Here is a 6,078-nt window from a genome sequence, read left to right on the forward strand (position 1 = left end):
GAATTTATCAATAAATCTCAGCAACAAAGGACATACACCCATGTGTGTTGATGCTGCTAAAAGCTGTGCACTTTTGTGTTTCATCTTGATGCATTCTCAATCATCCAGGGAAATAAATCTCCAAAAGTCACCAACTTGGAGTGTTTCAGTTTGCCATCTTAGGGAGAAATCAACAACAACATCAACAACATTGTTGTTGATGTTGAACAGCAGTTAACTAATTTATGTTGATGTAAACTGCAGAAAGCAAGTTTTCCATGTACTTGGACAACATTTATTCCTCATGTGTCACTGTGGCTCTGGAGCACAATAATAAAAAGAGTGTAGATTTCATTATTATTATTATTATTACTATTATTATTATTCCTGTGTTTATAAAGGCAGCCTGTTCATAGGGTAGTCTCTGAATAAGAATCCAGAGCTTGTACAAATCAGTCTGTGAGATTCTCCAGACTTTTGAATGACTGGTTCAGATTCTGTCAGAGTCTGACCATGAATACATGTCAAGTTAAATAGTTTGAAAACACAAATAAATGTTGTGTAATGTTAGGGCCTATAAATGTTTTTATGTGCCCAGCATAATAAGTGTCTATACTGCCTTTTGAACTACAGATGACTGTTTAAATACCTTGAAATATATCACTGATAAATTGATGAGCAATAAAATAAATGTTTCGAGGAGCAAGGGGAAATCATTTCGTATTTACAGCACTTGTTTTGGAGAAATGTAATTGCATTGTCACTGCCTCAGTCACACTCCCAGGATTCAGCAACAAACGCCATCAGCAGAGCTACAGAGAACATGTTGGTGCTCAAGGTGAACTGATGGGAGCTTCTTCTGTTCACAGCTGTTACATCTAACATCACTCTTTATAAGAGTCTGTGAGGAAGTTTGCTTTAGATACAGACTGACAATGACAAATTATTATAGTGATATGAATTCTCCTGTCACTAATAGTTAGAGATTGCTGTCAAGGTGCAAAAATTATTTGGTGCATACACAAAAAAATGTAATTCACAACACTAGCTCAAAGATATTTGACCTTTTTTATATCACTGATGAAATTCAAAACATTTAGATAAAGCAAGAGAAAACAAAATTACACAGAGATGAGCACAATGTTTCTGTCAATATGTAGACGTGTATTATTTTGTAAAGGTGAATGCTCTCATTTTTTCAGCAAAGCAAATTTAACTACAGGAATAATAATTTTAAAAAGGCAAAAAACATTTATTTATTTATTTATTTATTTTTTTGATGAATTGAGTTTTTATACAGAGTTTCTTCCTCTTGTGTCACTGTGGCTCTCGAGCACAATAATAAACAGCTGAATCTTCAGTCGTCAAGCTGCTCATCTGCAGATACACCTGCTTTCTGCTGTTGTCTCTGGAGATGGTAAAGCGGCCTCTGACTGACTGAGAATAGTAGATGTTGCTACTATCATCCTCAATATAAGCAACCCACTCCAGTCCTTTCCCAGCAGCCTGTCTGATCCAAGCTGCATCAATATCACTGCTGAACCCTGAGTATGTACAGGTCAGTCTGTGGGAGTCTCCAGGCCTTTTAACCACTGATTCAGACTCAGTCAGTGTTTGACCCTCAGTACCTAAAAGTGTTTAGATTTCATTAGTGCAATCAAATTTTCTTTCCATAGTTTTATTTATCCAATTAATTAGTTTGCTCTTACCAGCTGAGAAATTCAACAGAAAAAGAAAAAATATTAAATAAAAAGGTCTGATCATTGTAACAGTTGTTGTTGCTGTTGTCCCGTCTGCAGAGTGTATGTTGAGTCTTTGTGTTTTGTGCTGTGATATATATCAAGAGAGTGAAGATAACAGTTTTGCATTGTCTCCTCCTCTTTTCAACACATTTTAATTCATGAGGCATAATTTAAACTGACGATATCATGAACAGTAAAGACACTAAAAGTTATATAATATGACAGAATAAAAATAATCTACAATCCATTCATGGTCTTAAAGCTCCCCCTCTTTTGGTTTCATGATATAACTGTTCAGGCACTTTTTGTGTGTGTTTTCTTCAGGTCATGCTGAACACAGTTCTAATACAAGTAACCATGTGTAGTGTCCATGCTGTCAGTGTTTGTGCTCAATGAGTTTTTTTTATTATTATTATTCATTAAAAGCTTTTAACACAATCATAAATTTTGATATTTACACTTGAAAATAGGAAAACCTACCCACCTGCTTTCTGCTGTTGTCTCTGGAGATGGTAAACCGACCTCTGACTGACTGAGAGTAGTAGATGCTCCTACCATCATAATGTATCCATGAAATCCACTCCAGTCCTTTTCCAGGAGCCTGTCTGACCCAAGCAGCATGAAAATCACCACTGAACCCTGAGTATGTACAGGTCAGTCTGTGGGAGTCTCCAGGCCTTTTAATCACTGATTCAGACTCAGTCAGTGTTTGACCCTCAGTAGTTACAGACAAACAGGAATAATTAGTGACTGTTTAGTTGTTTAGTTTCTATATTTCAGGTATATAACTTGTCTATCATAATGTTTGCAATAGAAATGTGCTGTCCTTACCAGCCCAGTAAACTGACACTTTGAGAAAAACAAAGGTAAACCCAGGACAGTTCATTGTAAAAGTCATGTCCCTGTGCTCAGTCTACAATCAGAGGGGCCGATGGCGCGATATGGCAGCCTCGCTTCTGTCAGTCTGCCCCAGGGCAGCTGTGGCTACAACTGTAGCTGCCTCCACCAGTGTGTGAATGTGAGAGTGACTGAATAGTGGAATTGTAAAGCGCTTTGGGTGCCTTGAAAAGCGCTATATAAACACAATCCATTATTATTATTATATTAGTCAGGTAAATCTTATAAATGTACAAAATATGGTCTTTATTTATTACATACTATGTAATAATTTGCTCTAGAAATGAATTTCTGATACATTGGTAAAAATCTCCATATGTAATAATTATTAAACACATGCTCTATGAAGATAATAAAACTGTGGGAACATTATGACTTGTTACTGTTAAAGCTTAAAGGCAGGAAGAGTCTCTAGGCCTGGTATGGAAGCAAAACAAACACACACACACACACTCAAACGTGTACACAGGGAAACAAGGAGCAGATCACACCAACAAGCAACCACAAACACTCCGATAGTCAAAGAGAACTTATAAAATTCATTAAACCCTCAAAAAACACATGAGCCCTGGGTCCCCACACCCAGGCCTATGACAACTTAACAAAAATCCAAACATTAAAGATTAAATTTAAACAAAACCTAAATAAATTCAAACAGAATTCAAACTCTGATATATTTAACTTTTAAAAACTGTATTCTAGGAACAGGATTTATGCATTTTTTAGGAATATTACATTTTCTTTGTTGTTGTTGTTGTTTGTTTGTTTTTTATACCAAATGAGTAAAGATTACATTACAGAAACATTATCTTTTATTAGTGTTAGTGTTAGTGTTGAGTTATTTAGTGTTTAATAAAGTAGATAACATATTCTTATCTAAATATAAAAGTACAAAATGAAAAGATGAAAGATGTCATATGCAGCTGTAAAAGATCTAAAACTGAGCAGCATACGCAGGGTTTATAAGGTACAATCATCTAAACAGAACACTGCTTTCACATTTGAACATATGAAGATGTGATTGAAGAAATACTCCTTCTTTCCACCTATATTATATATATTATATATTATCTATATATTTTATATCTGTATTGTATGTATTTACCTATTTTCATTATTCTAAAGTACATGACTTTTTTAATTGTGCAAACCTATATCAGTAGCCTTAGAGCTCCTCCTCTGGCAGCTTCATATAAATGTTAAACCAGTGAAGGGTTTTTGTACAGGTCTCTTCATGGTTTCTGTTACTGTGGCACTCGATGTTAATGCTGCACAGTAATACACAGCAGAGTCCTCTGGCTTTAGGCTGGACAGTCTCAGATACACCATGCTGTTGCTGTTGTTTCTGGTGATTTCTACACGTCCTTGCACACTGCTGGCATAAATGGTTTTACTTGCATCAAACCAAATGACCCCCATCCACTCTAGTGTTTTTCCTGCAGGGTGTCTGATCCAGTGCATTCCTGCTTGGCCAAAATTGAAACCGGTTCCTCTACAGGAAAGACTGAGGGCTTCTTGGGGCTTTTTTAACACTGGAGTGGAAGGAATGGACTCCAAAGCCTGACCATTCAAACCTGAACAACGAGAAGAAAAATCAGATTAGTGAAAATCAGGAAGAAAATAATGATTTAAACAAATGATCTTAATAAAAACAATATGAAGCATCATACAGGGCAGACAGACAACTGTCAGCAGACAGACAGACAGTCTAAACATCATCTTGAAAGTGAAGGTGTGAATGAAATGAAATGAAATGAAATGAAGCAGACGGCTCCTAAGAGCACAAAAGTCTGCCACTGTGATTTTACTAGGGAGGGACTGACATATTTTGCTTAAATATTATTCAAATGCATCTAAAAAGAAAAGTTTGCAGTGAATAGATATGTTTTTTCAGTATTACTTTTAGTTATAAATCTACTGTGTGTCTGCTTGCTGCAGCAAATTTGGTTTTGTACATTTAAATTTTCAAACATTTTAATATCCATTTTCGAATAATTGCATATAGATATTAGAGGTACTATTCCCTTCATTAGATATGCTGGGGCAAAGTTTGATGAACATGGATGCAAAAACTGATACAGTGATCAGAGAAGCTGGCAATGTGGATCAATCTGAGGGTCCAACCCAGCACACAGACAAACACACATTTATGACAACGTATAACAGTGAGTTCAGCCTCATATCATCTTCTGCTGACTTAGACAAAAGAATATCTGCAACACAGAAGTTAATTTTTATAATGTGATTAACGATACAAGGTTGAAAAAACAGAAAAGAACCGTTTGTTTTGCTTCTTTGTTTAATGTTTTGTACTTGCATTCATTGTTTTAACTGCTTTTCTAACTTGGAGTTATTTTTTTCATTGTTACCATAACATGTTTTTAGATTCTGTGCATTTTACTAATATTTATTCACAGATGGTGCAAACACAGGTGTTATTGTGACAATGAGTTGAACATCATATTTTTGATCATCTGCTGCCCCCTGTAGGTTCCTGTGAAACTGTATGTCTGAAGGTTTTTGTAAAGTCTCTCTCATTATTTAAACCACTGTGTGTCTGGCACAGTAATACACAGCAGAGTCCTCTGGCTTCAGGTTGGAAAGTCTCAGATGTGTCAGACTGTTGCTGTCATCTCTACTGACTTCTATGCGTCCTCTCAAACTGCTTGCATAACTGTTGCTGCTGGAAGATGAGAAGCCAATCCCGATCCATTCCAGTGCTTTTCCTGGTTGTTGTCTAACCCAGTTCATAGTGCAGCAGGTAAATGTGAAACCAGATCCTCTGCAGGAAAGACTGAGAGTCTCCCCAGGCTGTTTCACTACAGGACTGGAAGGAATGGACTCCATACTCTGACCTGTAACACCTGATGAAATGAAAGGACAGAAGACCAACACATTAGTTATCACTGACTGACCGTCAATCAGAGTGTCCTGGAAAATGATGAACTCACAAGGAAATAAAAATGCAACCAGCAGCAGAGTGAGTGTCTGTGTCATTGTGACTGTAGAGATTCTTCACTGCTGCTCTGATGATCAACACAAAGTTTAAGACAAGTCAGCAGCACAGAAGTACACTGCACACAGTGAAGATTTGCATCAGGATATTATAGAGAGGGAGTGGCTCTTGTGCTGGCATCTCTTATGATTTAATCAAAATTTTCATTCATTTTGTAATGTAGCAGATTTTCCTTGTTCCTATGTAAGATGTCCAAAATTCCTAACATTGTGGAAAAGGATCTTGTGTCCTTTCTTGTATCTATTTGAACTTTTACATATTTAAGCATAAATGTGATATATATGTGTGCATTTATCCCTACTAGATGCAGCTATGCCCTTTTTATTGCTTTGTCAGAAAACACATGATATGGCTTTCATGTGGACAATAGCAGATTCACACACACACACACACACACACACACACACACACACACACACACACACACACACACACACACACACA

General features: G+C 36.5%; 1 long non-coding RNA gene across 1 annotated transcript; it reads right to left on the reverse strand.

Moving 5' to 3' along the window:
* Positions 1 to 1,308: 1,308 nt before the first annotated feature.
* On the reverse strand, positions 1,309 to 1,719 carry LOC106456548 (uncharacterized). The gene is made up of 2 exons (XR_001290641.1): positions 1,689 to 1,719; positions 1,309 to 1,607 (listed from the first exon to the last, which is right to left on the reverse strand). It is a non-coding gene; the product is annotated as an uncharacterized LOC106456548 (long non-coding RNA).
* Between the last annotated feature and the right edge of the window lie 4,359 nt (positions 1,720 to 6,078).

The sequence above is a fragment of the Pundamilia nyererei genome, unplaced genomic scaffold, assembly GCF_000239375.1.
Source record: "Pundamilia nyererei isolate P.nyererei 1_Seehausen unplaced genomic scaffold, PunNye1.0 scaffold00426, whole genome shotgun sequence".
Classification (NCBI taxonomy): Eukaryota; Metazoa; Chordata; class Actinopteri; order Cichliformes; family Cichlidae; genus Pundamilia; species Pundamilia nyererei.